The 14,578-nt window shown below is 38.8% G+C and overlaps 1 long non-coding RNA gene and 2 other non-coding genes across 3 annotated transcripts; all 3 read left to right on the top strand.

The window, feature by feature from the left end:
• Positions 1-866: 866 nt before the first annotated feature.
• Positions 867-2,102, top strand: LOC131367130 (uncharacterized). Its single transcript, XR_009206893.1, has 2 exons — positions 867-1,353; positions 1,868-2,102. It is a non-coding gene; the product is annotated as an uncharacterized LOC131367130 (long non-coding RNA).
• Positions 2,103-3,491: 1,389 nt separating this feature from the next.
• trnar-ccu (transfer RNA arginine (anticodon CCU)) lies at positions 3,492-3,564 on the top strand. Its single transcript has one exon. It is a non-coding gene; the product is annotated as a tRNA-Arg (tRNA).
• A 7-nt stretch (positions 3,565-3,571) lies between these two features.
• On the top strand, positions 3,572-3,643 carry trnam-cau (transfer RNA methionine (anticodon CAU)). Its single transcript has one exon. It is a non-coding gene; the product is annotated as a tRNA-Met (tRNA).
• Positions 3,644-14,578: the final 10,935 nt, after the last annotated feature.

The following is a 14,578-nucleotide window of genomic DNA, read 5'->3' as shown; positions in this document are numbered from 1 at the left end:
CCCTTCCTGTTCCAACATGACTGCACACCAGTGCACAAAGCAAGGTCCATAAAGACATGGATGAGTGAGTTTGGTGTGGAGGAACTTGACTGGCCTGCACAGAGTCCAGACCTCAACCTGATAGAACACCTTTGTGATGAATTAGAGCAGAGACTGTGAGCCAGACCAAAACTGGGATTTCTGCCTTTACCGTATATGTACATGAATGTAATATGGAGTTTTACGACCTTTGCAACTATAACAGCTTCAACTCTTCTAGGAAGGATTTCTACAAGGTTTAGGAGTGTCTTTATGGGAATTTTTGACCATTTCACTAGAAACGCATTTGTGAGGTCACTGATGTTGGACGAGAAGGCCTGGATAGCAGTCTCTGCTCTAATTAATCCCAAAGGTGTTCTATCAGGTTGAGGTCAGGACTGTGTGAAGTTCCTCCACACCAAACATCTTCAAAACTTTGACCTGGCCATTGGAACACATTCAGTCTTTTGGTTTTAAACTACAACATGTTTAGGCTTGCTGTCCTGTTGAAAAGTGAACATCTACCTGTAAATATCTCACATTTGACCCATCTATTTTGCCCTCTCACCATTTGCTCACTTCTGTCTGACAAAAAGAACAACATAATGCTACCACCACCATGCCTCAATGTAGGAGTGGTGTACTGAGAGCACTGTGCAGTGTTTTTTCCAAATGCAGAGCTGTGTGCCAAGGCCAGCAATCTATATTTTGGTATTTTATTTTGAAGAGAAGAAGAGGACTTTTCTGATCGCTGTATCTGTGTTGGGACAGCGAGCATTGGCACTTTTATTTTGAAGAGAAGAAGAGGACTTTTCTGATCGCTGAATCTGTGTTCAGAGAGAGCATTGGGACTTTTATTTTGAAGAGAAGAAGAGGACTTTTCTGGTCGCTGTATCTGTGTTCAGACAGAGAGCATTGGCACTTTTATTTTGAAGAGAAGAAGAGGACTTTTCTGGTCGCTGTATCTGTGTTCAGACAGAGAGCATTGGCACTTTTATTTTGAAGAGAAGAAGAGGACTTTTCTGGTCGCTGTATCTGTGTTCAGACAGAGAGCATTGGCACTTTTATTTTGAAGAGAAGAAGAGGACTTTTCTGATCGCTGTATCTGTGTTCAGACAGAACGCATTGAGACTTTTATTTTGAAGAGAAGAAGAGGACTTTTCTGATCGCTGAATCTGTGTTCGGAGAGAGCATTGGGACTTTTATTTTGAAGAGAAGAGGACTTTTCAGGTCGCTGTATCTGTGTTCAGACAGTGTTCGCCTCGTGGGTTAGTCAACCTTCCTGTGTTTAATCGGGACGGCTCGTGCAGTGGCAACATTAGTCTTTTAGTGCGGGTGTGTATAAAGATTTTTGTTGTTTATTTATTTGTTTTACAAATATTTATTAAACTACATGTTTTTTAGTGTTTTTTTTATATTGAGATTTGTAACTGTTTAGGAGAATTATTAGAGCACGTTTTACTTTGGACAATAATGCACTAAGGTAGCTTACTAATTCTCGTCATAATAATAATAATAATAATAATAATAATAAATCCTTTGTTTTTGAAACTACAGCTCATCTGGGTTGTTTATTTATGATAAATTGCTTTACATCTGAACAATGGCCACGTGGAGGGGATGACCACGTGGTTGGATTAGTATTTATCTTAATAATCTTGTGTGTTTGCTGAATTTGACTGAAAAGTGACTGACCCAATGATTAGACTCACTACCCATCTGACCCTGTTTATGGGAAGGATTATTTTCTCTAGTATGAGGGTTCAGTCCATAAAATCACCTACGTGTGTATGAAGTTTTTTCTTCCAACATATAACCCGATCTCTCATTCTTTTCTCTTTTTTTTTAGGAGGAATCAGATGACAATCAAGTCTCAGGACCTTTAAGCATCAGCAGGCGTTAGTTCAAGTGTTATTGTGTGGTAGTTTAACTAATAGGGTTGTGTATGTGTAACTTATTACACTGTGTTTTATCTGCATTGAACTGATAATGTGGCCTGTGCCGCATGTAACTGTGTGTTTCAATGTTCATTTATTATTAAAAATGGATCTTTGTCAAGAAAAATAAACAAAATATTTGGAAGATTTCACGGCTGATTTTTGCTTCATTGTGTGACTTTGCTCATAATAACTTTGGCTGGCAATGATTGCTGTTTCTGTGCAAGTATGCTGCACTAGTTACTGATATTGTCACATTACCTTGTATTTCTATTTGTGAATGGCTTGAGTAGATCCATTTTATTGGAAATATATTATTGGCGGATTGGAGTCTCTAAATTGCCCGTAATGTGTGACTGCAGGAGTGTGTGTGTGCCCTGCGATGTGGTGGCACTCCGTCCAGGGTGTATCCTGCCTTGATGCCCGATGATGCCTGAGATAGGCACAGGCTCCCAGAGGATAGATAGGATAAGCGGTACAGACGATGAAAATGAAAAAATGTTATGTTTGTGGTACTCTATCAAGTCTGCATACTCACAAGAAGTTCTAAAATTTATGAAAGGTAATAGAATCAACATATCTGAAGTGCAAGTGTTTATAATGCATGAGCTGGAAAACCTATTTATCCAGGATTCTGTCTGTTTTTGGAAAGGATGTCTGCCTACTCATCTCATTGTGCCTGCTTTGAAGAGAAACCTATCCAAATAAAAGAGAGCTGCTGTGTGTTTTACACAGCCACAACTGGCCTCTTCCTTTCTCCATAATCACACCAACACAACGTAAATACACTGGTGAGAACCCAAGTTGTTATAAGCAAGAAACAGGGGATAGATACATTAATGTAAAAAAAAGAGTGGAGATATATGTGTATTATTTTTAAAGAATATTGGTTAATGTGTAAGGTTTTTTCTTTATTCTTCTTTCAACTCTTTTCGTGTAAGTTTTATCAGCAAATATGTAAATTGCCGATTGATTCATGTAAATAATGCAAAACAAATGTGAATAATTCAAATAATAAAACCATTCTGAGGAAAGCAGCAACTCAGAGTCTGATGTGTCTTTCTGATTTAATGATTAATATCTGTCCTCATCAGGCGGTGAGGGTGTTACACATGGTTATCCAGGAGTTTGTCCTAACTACATGAAGTGCAACGTGTGCAACAGCCTTAAACTGTAAAAACAATGTGGAAATTTGTAAATATTTCATGTGTAATAGGGGACTTTAATATTGACCTGCATAAATAAGCACTACATAGCTGTTTGACTGGTAATGCAATTAGCATACTGTGTATTTCCCCATCACTATTGTTTGCCACCAGAAGATTAACAATAAGCACTGCATGGCAATTAGATTGAAAACAAAAGGCCGAGATCTGACATTTGCACAGTCCTGCACATACTTTCATATTGGACATTAGTCATTGATGTCTTAAATCAGACTCTTGAAATGGCAACATTTATGTGGCTCGTAATCTTTCAAAATTTTAGGTGATATATGAAATACTGTGTATGTGTCTCCTGCAGCCGCTTGGCGGAGCCCCAGTGGCCTAATGGATAAGGCACTGGCCTCCTAAGCCAGGGATTGTGGGTTCGAGTCCCATCTGGGGTGTGCTTTGAGCAGAGTGGCGCAGCGGAAGCGTGCTGGGCCCATAACCCAGAGGTCGATGGATCGAAACCATCCTCTGCTAGGCACAGTTTTTGTTTACACCAACAATGCCCCTCAGGCAGAGCATGAACCAATGGCCTTAATAATAATAATAATAATAAAGGCTTCTGTTTGTTAATCTGGTGAAGTGTTGAAGCTTTTTTCTTCTTCTGTTCCGTTTTGGACTTTGCTAAAACTAGGGTCTCTGCAAATTATGGGGCTTTGTCCAACCAGAGGCTTCTGATGATTTCTGGTTCATTGTGTGACTTTGCTCATAATAACTTTGGCTGGCAATGATTGCTGTTTCTGTGTAAGCGTGCTGCACTAGTTACTGATATTGTCACATTACCTTGTATTTCTCTTTGTGAATGGCGTGAGTAGATCCATTTTATTGCAAATATATTATTTCTCTTGATTATGTTAAACCTGCTATAATTTCAATGGTATTTTTTTTTATATTATCATGTTATGTTTGTGCTACTCTATCAAGTCTGCATGGTCACAGGAAGTTCTAAAATTAATGAAAGGTAAGAGAATCAACATATCTGAAGTGCAAGTGTTTATAATGCATCAGCTGGAATACCTCGAAGGAATGGCCTTCAAATGTTTAGGCAGTTTTCATACAGAACACTGGCCAAGAATTAGACCATGAACCTACCACGTGTTGTCTTGTCCTTTTTAAAAAAGTGAGTTGTGGTGAGGTGTACCATGCACCAACATATTAGAGCTGCAAGGAACCTATTTACCTGTTTGCTATTGGAAAGGATGTCTGCCTACTCATCTCATTGTGCCTGCTTTGAAGAGAAACCTATCCAAATAAAAGAGAGCTGCTGTGTGTTTTACACAGCCACAACTGGCCTCTTCCTTTCTCCATAATCACACCAACACAACGTAAATACACTGGTGAGAACCCAAGTTGTTATAAGCAAGAAACAGGGGATAGATACATTAATGTAAAAAAAGAGTGGAGATATATGTGTATTATTTTTAAAGAATATTGGTTAATGTGTAAGGTTTTTTCTTTATTCTTCTTTCAACTCTTTTCGTGTAAGCTATATCGGCAAATATGTAAATTGCCGATTGATTCATGTAAATAATGCAAAACAAATGTGAATGATTCAAATAATAAAACCATTCTGTGGAAAGCAGCAGCTCAGAGTCTGATGTGTCTTTCTGATTTAATGATTAATATCTGTCCTCATCAGGCGGTGAGGGTGTTACACATGGTTATCCATTTGCTGGCTTTTATATGATTGTCTAGCAGTGTTCACAAATAAACCCACTGTTGTGATCAATTCCATTGTTATTAACTTTAAACAACACAGATGTTTGTAATTAAATAAATTAAATATCATCGTTAGACTAAAAAGCTTTGACATGATCATTACTTTTTTTTAAAAAAAAACCTGGAGGAAAATTGTTTCCTCAAGGATACAGACAATCAGTGTAAGATTTTTCAAACTATGAATATGGAAGTAATTGTTGTTGTTTTTTAACATAATCTTACAAATATCATTTTAAAGAACACAGTTTTCATAAAAATATGCCCAGAATTCTTTACGTCATTCATCCACTGGGCTGACTCCATTTCAATGTATTCTAGGCTACCAGCCTTCACTATTCCCCTGGTCTGGAGAACCGTCTTGTGTCCCAAGTGTGGAGGACTGGTCTAGAAGAAGTCAGGTGGTCTGGGAACGGGCTCATGTGAGACTTCAGCGGGCGGTGAGGAGACAGGAGATCCAGGCGAACTGCTGGCGACGCCCTCAGCATGAATACCAAGTGGGCCAGAAGGTATGGTTATCCACTAAGAATCTTAGACTCAAGTTGCCATACAAGAAGCTCAGTCCTCGATTCATTGGCCCATTCAAGATCGTTTGGCAAATTAACCCGGTCTCCTACCGCCTAGAGTTACCCCCAACCTACTGCATCTTGGCTACTTTCCACATGTCCCTGCTCAAACCCCATCACAAACCCACCGGCTCCACCCCTTCACCTCTGGAACCGCCCCCACCCTGGACATCGATGGCGCGTTAGCCTATGGCCCGTTAGGGTATGGCCCGGAGGAGCACTGCTGGGTGAACGCTTCGGATATCCTGGACCCAGCCCTCACCGAGGAGTTCCACCTTAAATTCCCCAACAGGCCCGCTCCTCGTTCCAGGGGTCACCCCCGGCGTAGAGCACCTGGAGGTGTTCCTAGAGGGGGGGGGTTCTGTCACGGTGTTCACAGGTCCAGACCGCCAGAGGGAGCCCTCGCCGGAATATTGACTGTGTTCATGTAGAGCTGCGCGATTAATTGTCATTATCGATTAATTCGAATTTATGGTTTATGTCGATGTTGAAAAAACGAAAATCGATTTTACGATTTCACTTTTGGTTTGGCGCAGCGAGCTTCCGTAGTTTTGCGACGCCTCTCTGTGATTTACACTTGGGAAGTACTAAATACAACATGGCAGCATGCGCTGACGAAACCAAGCAGCTTGTTTCCAAGAGAGGTGCGGTTTCTTCAATTGCATGGAAATGGTTCGGGTTTGCAACTTCAGACGTTAAACAAGCCAAAGCCCGCTGTAAAATATGTCTGAAGTTTGTGGCAACTAAAGGAAGCAGCACGACTAATTTATTCCAGCACCTCGAACCACGCTGTGGAATGGGAGGCGTGTGTTTGCCTTTTTTCCTGATTCTTCGATTCTCAGTTTCTGTTTTGGTTTTGTTTGCCTAGTTATTGCTTTCCGGTTTTGGCCTTTTTGCCTGCCTCGCCGTTTACGATTCTGCCTGTTGATTTCAATAAAGATCCGCATATGGATTCTAACTCTCCCGCATCCAGCGAGTTCTTACAATGGGGCTGTCTTTGGATGGACAGACCTCTGGCTTTTCACTTTTACATTTACATTTCTGGCATTTGGCAGAAGCGTCAGAGCGAAGTACAAAAGTGCTTTAAGTCTCTATCATTGAATACATTAACATTGGTTCAATAGGTTACAGACTTAGGATACCATTAGCCTAAAATTGGTGTTTTTATTTCTTTAACATATACTGTGACAATACATAAAAACAGGGAAAGAAAGTTTAAGTGCTTCTGGAAATGGTAGTTCTTCAGACGTTGTTTGAAGACAGTCAGTGGCTTTACCCTCAGAGATGGTGGGACCAGTCTCATTTTTCACTGGGTGAGGGTCTTTGGATGGACAGAGCCCTGACTTTTCTTAAGCCGGGCCCTCTTGACCCTTGCCTCACGCTTCACTTTTTCTTTTTCAAGAATCTGCACAGAGACACAGTTTAAAACTTAAAACCAAAGCACCATGTAACGTGATTAAACCAAAGACTATTTCCTGTGTGTGTGTGTGTGTGTGTATAAGTGTGTGTGTGTGTATGTGTGTATAAGTGTGTGTGTGTATGTGTGTATAAGTGTGTGTGTGTGTGTGTGTATGTGTGTATAAGTGTGTGTGTATGTGTGTGTTTGTGTTTTCTTACCATTTTCGTAACGAACTGGCGAAGTTCTTCCAGGGTCAAAGGTCGCTTGTCATAATCGGGGATACTCACTTGATCCATATCACTGGAGTATAAACATAACTTGGTCATGCACAAATCCTGAGGTTTTTTTAGTCTGTGTAAATTATAATTGTACTGAATTGTATTTAAATATTTATAAATATTGTATGAATTGTATATCATTGAACTGTAAATATAATTGGTAAATAAATTAATATTATTTATTATAATTTGGGGGCAAATGCAAATCAGTTGTGTTAAGAACAGGCTTGGTAATACAAGTCTGATTGGCATTTATCAACTTACTAACATGAATACAAAGAAAGTCAGAGAAAATCATGATGAGCATGATGAAAAAAAATCACCTGTAAGACGTAACTTAACATTTTCAGCCTTACAGTCTTGACACACTTACCTAAATTCAAGAGGCTGCTCGGCAGGAGGCTGAACGACAAGAGCCGGCACCTGAGCTAGTTCCTGATCCTGATCCTGTTAAGAGAAAACAACACAGATAACTCAGTCTGAGCTGTCCGAACTAGAACAAAACTCCTACTGACCCGAATCTGCCGTAAACAGAGACATATCAAATACATCAAAACCCTGTACAATAGGAGGACAAACTTTGTCTCCTTTACTCTCTCAACTATGGGATGAAAGCTATCTTATATTATCTAATACAGTATAATAAAAAAAGAAAGAAATAATACTGATTGCCACCATTACACTTTAATTGAAGTGAGTAGCTTTATATGTGAAGTTTGTAGATTAAAAGTTTATCTTGCGTCAGTTTGGTTTTTAAAATATTTTTAGAAGTGGAGAGAGTGGAGATGTGATTAATTTCACACAACAGTTTTTACTGATTCCTGGAAAATGAAAATTTCCTGACTGCATTCCTGAAATCTCCTCTAATTGTTAATATTTGTCCTGCTGATGTCCTCTTATTTAGAATGTGAGTAAAATGAATGCAAGACTATAGAATTAACAGAATTATGGTGTGAAAAGATGGAAGAGGAACAGATCTGAAGCTAAGCGCTGGATTTACATCAGAGTGACACTAAGTGATCAAACTCAGAACGTCAACATTCTTAATAGCAGAGCGGCTTTAAATGTATTTTAACATATCTTTTAACATATTTTGATTACACCACTTACTATTTTACACCTCACAAATACACAGAGATTAGAATATAAAAAGTAAAAAACACGGCGCTGTGAATCAAAAAGTCCTAATCCTATTCAAACCAGGTGCAAGAGACGATCTCACTAAAAACAAGAAATGTTGGACACGTGGATCTTGTTTCATCGTTACTGTACCTTGAATTTGATGAAATTCTGGACAGCGACCAGCTCACTGGTTTTCTGGGCCAGTAGCCTCAGGTGAATTGTAAGGCTGGAGTCTTTAAGCCAACCTGGACAACTGAGCACTTTGTCCAACGGAGGATCGCAACCGATCTCATGATACAAGTCGCTCACCCCTACATTAACACACACACACACACACACAAAAATGTGTGAAACAAAAACCTTTTTTACATGTTCTAAGGATCTCATTAAAAAAAACTTGCACTGTATCTGTTTTACCCAAAATCTCAATTTCTTTTTACTTGTGCTTGTAAATTATAAATCCAGTGAAATAACAAAACCCTGTTTTCTATACACTGCACAACTCTACACAACTCAGCATTTAGGTATAGATCTTGTGCACTTGCAGTATGTGCTAGAGCACTTGTTTACATATTATTTAGTCAGCACCTCCTTGTCTCACCTGTATTAAGCTGATCCAGGATCTCAGTGAGTTCCTGGATCTGAGATTCAATGTCTCTCTGCTGATTGAGGGTGGGGGGTTCTTCCGATCTCCGATCTCTCAACTTCTCCATCTCCTCTTTTGTCTGGATCAGGGAACAGGAACACACAGTGAGCTATTTTCGGATAAGCGTGTTTGTGATGTTTCATATGAACATAAAAAGAGGTGATGACTTCAGATGGGTCAGATTCAGATTTGTTTTTAAAAATTTCCATGTCATTTCTATTGTTCACTTATATTTTTATGCTCTTATTTACGTACAGCAATTAAGGTCAACCTTCCATGAATAAATTGTACTTATTTAGGTATTTAAATTAAACACATCTTATCTGAGTCTGAAGTCACATGTTGTCATGGTTTTTACATTCAGTGAACAAAATGCTGATTTGGAAATTATCTATTATTTCTTAGTTACACTGACTTTGTTAGCTTCATCTCCTGGCTGATCAGGTATATTTAGATTACTGGAAAAATAGTAAAAAATGTTGATTTTGACTTACCGATCTGATTTCAGCTTTCAAATCCTCAATCTCTCTTCTTTGCTCAGTAAGGTATCTATAGTAAAAGATGAACTTTTCTTCACCTGTAAACAATACACAATGTTATACAGCAACCAGGTTAAATTAGACACAACCTTTATTACAGATCCAATCTGAAGCATTAATCATCTGAAATTAGATGGAGATTAGACAGAGCTGACTCACGCTGTAAACATTTGGTCACGAGCATTTCCAAATCTTCCTCGCCGGTCACCTCCCTGAGCCGGCGGAAAAGGTCCTCTAATGCTTCATTCTCTAATTTGATCAACTGCTGCTTCTTCATTTCTGCAATCATCATCATCATCATCATCATCCAAGTTTCCAACTATATTAGTCTGGTTAACTGAACTAGGTAAATAATATAATCTAAAACAGTCAGCTCTAGAATTATTGCCACTCTTTGTAATGTTGGGTAAAACAATTATAAATGGTTAATAAGCTTAATCTGTCACTTCTCCAACATTTCACTCAAATAAATTTCCAAGAAAAATTAAAACCCTGTAGTTATACATCTTATTGCTATTCTTACAAATTCTTGTAAATAAACCTTAACTCAAGCAAGGCTGCATTATACACTTTACTCTTTCATTTGGCTGTGAGTGATTAGGATGTCATAAGAGAACCATGACTTCCTGTTTTACTGGGGAATAAATATAGAGTGACACAAAGGTCAATTCCCAATGCTCTTTCTTCAACAAGGTGAAGATTAGATGATTAAATAATGAGGAAACTTCATCATCAGGCATTATAGGAATGATATTAAGTCATTAAGTGTTTTATATTTTCTTCAGAATAACTTCAAATAAGCTTAAATTTCTCTCATATTTCCAATGAGAGACTTAACTAGACCATGAAATAACTTTTTTACCAAAGGTGCCAATATTTTTGAGCTCTCACCGCGTCTGAGTTGTGCCTCCTCCAGTCCTTTCCTCTCACGACACTTAGTTTCTATGAACTTATCAAGACGTTGCTCCACTTCAAGCTGCCTCTTCAGCTCATCCACCTCAGCGATTTGTTGAAGCCGTTTCTTCTTATTCTTCTCATTCTTCTCCTTCAAATTCTCCAGTTTTGTCAGTATTTTCTCCCTGAACATCACACAAAAAACACAGAGCCTGTTTACATACACACGAACAATAATAATAGTAATAATAATAATAATAATAATAACTATAATATGATCATTCATCTGATTATTGGAGGGATCAGAATGATTAATACAGATCTGTGATTTTCATATGAAGGGCAGCTCTTATAGAAAATTAATCAACACTTTCTGTCCAATTAGATTTGAGAATTCTACAGTGCTGGTGTAACACTTAAAACACCATAAACATAAACATTTTACTATCTATTTTCGTTTAGCAAAAAGTGAATCCTGTCCACATGGTACTCATACATGTAAATAAATGCAGTAAATTCAGTTCACCTGACATCATGTTCTTCCTCTATCATGGTCATGAGTTCAGCAATCTCCTGCTGGACTTTCTGAAGCTCCTGTAAAAGAGAACATCTCCTGCGTTAACCACAGGCTTCTCATGCATGTGATTAAATCCTGACCCTAGTCACACTATAAGCTCTGACCTCATGCTGACAGTGGTGCAGCTGCTGGAAATGAACATGGTCCTTTTGCAGCTTCTCTATCTCCTCTTTCAGCTGATGTTTCTTCACCACCTTCTTGTTGTGGCGAATGAGAGTCTGTAGGTGGGTAAATGAAGGACAAGAAAAAAGTTTACAGAGGTAAATATTACAACTTTTAAAAAACAAATAAAACCCTGCTTTACAGTCACGCTAAAAGGTTGGAGTTAGTAGCTGATATTTATACCATATTATTTCACAGGGAAGATTGCTGTGATATGCAGTTTTGGGAAAATAATCAACTATAGGGTGGTAACAGTGACTCTGCATCTATATTGTGTTGCTAAATTATCTTCTTCAGTCTGACCCGAGGGTATGCAATGTTTTTCACAGCTTCCTGCTTTACAGTTTATTCTATTTTATTGTGTGGCTGCAAAGTTTGCCATGTTTAACTTGTTTGCACATTTGCGTTACTTAGCTGTAGTTTTCCACTAGGCCAGCTTTTGCTCTTAGCTCACAGAAAGAGCTCACTAATTTAAAAGACATCTGTAAGATGTCTTGTCCACCGCAGTGTCCAGTCTCAGCGCCTGGTAGCTGTGAGGGTTGAGTGCATGAAGTGACCAACATTCCACACTTTGTTTTTATTTTGGTGAATAAGTGCATCACTTCGTCTTGATGGAATTTGTAGTGTGGATACACAACTCAACTTATTTATGCTACAAAATGGTGTGAAATAGCCTACTATGTGACTTGAGATGCACCTTATGACCTGTTTGTAACACAGAATCTAACAACTCTAACTCACGCGTTCCAGTTTATTTTCCAGCTTGTGAGTGACCTCTTCAGTGTGGCGAGCGTGAGCCTTCCGCTTATGCTCTTCCAGTTTCTTCTGAACACTCTGGATCTGTTCAAATACAGTCAAGTTTGTCACAAAACATACTTTTTAAGGCTCTTTAAAATCAATGTTAGGATAAAATGTGTAGTCCTTCAAAGACATACACACTGTCTAGACAAGGTATAATATTGATATGTGTGGCATAATATTGAAAACAGGATGCTGCTAAATGAACAGCATGTGACTTTATTGTGTATGTTTGCTGTGTGTGTGTGTGATGTCTGAAGGTCATCACCTTTTGCTCAAGCTTTACTTGAATGAGTCTCTCTTTTTCCACACACTTGTCGAGCTCGTCGCGGCGCTTCAGGAGAGCCCGGAGCTGCTGGACACAGCGGATGTCAGCCTGCCTGAGCTGCTGACTCTGAGGCACACGCAGTTTCTCCTCCAATTTCTTGCACTCCTTACGCAGTTGATTTTCCTCCAGACTAACAGGCAACACACGTGAACAGAGTGATGTGTTTACAAAATGATAATAACATGAATAATTATGAATACTATGACAAATTGAATGAGAATTTAAACTGGGAAATTAATTCTGTCATCAACAATAAAACTAAATTAATCGTAGTCTTCATGATAAAAAAAAAAACATGCTTTGTGATTATGACTGGAACAAAAACTGTACAAGTAAAATTCAACATATTCTTCAAGAGTATGTTAAAGAGTCAAAATCAAAACGTGAGGTTCCTATAAGTTCCCAGCACTTTATCCTGGTCAGGGTGGCGGTGGATCTGGAGTCTATCCCAAGAAACACTGGGAATGATCTAGGACTACCTGGATCTACCCACCTCCCAAAAACATGCCAGTAGATGGAGTCGCACCTATAGAGCCAATTTAGATTCACCAATCAAACTACTGGCATGTTCTTTGTACAGTAGGAAGAAACTGAAGAACCCATAAAGAACCCACAGAGACATGAGGAGAACTCCATACAGACAGTAACCTGAGCTCTGGATCGAACCAGAACCCAGGAGCTATGAGGCAGAGATCCCTCAAGATGTGGAGTGTTCAGAAAAAAACAGCATGTATGTGTATCGGGGACTATCTGACTGACCACTGCTTGCGGATAATGTCCTGGAAATGGATTTTGCTGGCCTCCAAATCACCCTGCATCATTTTATATTGCCTCTTCAGTCTGGCCTTCTCCTCTGTAACACACACACACACACACACACACACCACATCACAGACGTGTCATTTTTACTATAACAGCTACATGTTCATCACTGATAACTCATTTACACATTACTACGCTCTTACCCAGTGCATCAAAGTCCAGGCTGCTGGTTTTTATTCCTGTACGTTTTTTCATCATTTTTCAGTAAATCACTGTGAAGACATGGAGATGGCACTTTGTAAAATCAATGTTTTCACCACAATATTGCTAACAGTAGTGACAAGAGCAGTGAGCTAGTCAATGTTCACAACCTAGCCACAGAGAGAGAGAGAGAGAGAGAGAGATAGAGAGAGAGAGAGAGAGAGAGAGAGAGAGACAGACAGAGAGAGCGAGAGGGAGAGAGAGAGAGACAGACAGACAGAGAGAGAGCGAGCGAGAGAGAGAGAGAGAGAGACAGACAGAGAGAGCGAGAGAGAGAGAGAGAGAGACAGACAGAGAGAGCGAGAGCACAAACGCTAACTAGTTCTAAGACCGTAGATAGTTTGATCAAAAATATCATACTATAGCTTAAAACATTTCCGTGCTACATTTAATAACCGTAGTGAGTTCCTTTCAGCGACAAATATTTAGTTTAGTAGTTTATAATAGTTTAGTAAGGCCAAAATATAAAGAATAAAAGTTTAAAAAAGTGAATAAATAACAACACAACAGAGGCATATCGTTACAGCTACTACTCACTGCTTACCATATACATTTCCGTTAGCGCGCTAGTTATAGTGTACTAGTTGGCTAATTTAGAGTGCTAGTTATCAGAAACACTTCCTTACCTTCCAAGGTTGGTATGCAATCTGAATAGCGACACCTTCGCAGTTTTCTTGTGATGAGTGAAACACGTCACAGAAGCTCTCCAAGGCAACGTGCTATGTGACGTCTGAAGCTTCGGATCTGAATTCTGACGAGATTCCCTAGTGCAGATATCGAGAGTCATCCGCTTCACTAGTGAATAGAGACAATGCTTTTAAACTGTTAGCATGAAACCAGCCAAGAAACCTGCTGCCTCAGTCCAGTGTGAGAGAATACTGTAACAGGCAGTGGAAGTAGTAAATAAAAAGTGACAGACTCAGTCCCTGTACTGTTGAACAAGTCATGTTCCTTAATAAAAATCATTCATTCGCCACTTAAGAAAATGTCAACTCCCCAGTTTACAAGCATAGGTTTAGTACTAGGACAAAACCTTGTGTGAATAAGGCCTTGAGTGTTGATCAAAACAGATTCATAAAATTGCTACAGTACAAGTGAATTAATCCCATTCATAAATTCTTGTACAAATGAATTCATAGACTAATTTATTCATATATTGTGTTTGTACATCAGCAGTGACGCATGAAACACTATTTTTATTCTTTTATTCTGTTTTTAGAGTATAAGTGGTACTGCTACTTTCATTCATCACATTTCATTATATTCATTTCCCAAATGTTGACCAAAAAAAATCTGTAAATATGTTTTTTTGCAATTTTTGGAATGTCTTCAATTGTCAGATAATGGAAATAAGTCTCTCTGCT

Source organism: Hemibagrus wyckioides, linkage group LG16 (genome assembly GCF_019097595.1).
Source record: "Hemibagrus wyckioides isolate EC202008001 linkage group LG16, SWU_Hwy_1.0, whole genome shotgun sequence".
Classification (NCBI taxonomy): Eukaryota; Metazoa; Chordata; class Actinopteri; order Siluriformes; family Bagridae; genus Hemibagrus; species Hemibagrus wyckioides.
The sequence above is the reverse complement of the archived record's forward strand: the minus strand, read 5'-3'. Positions and strand labels throughout refer to the sequence as shown.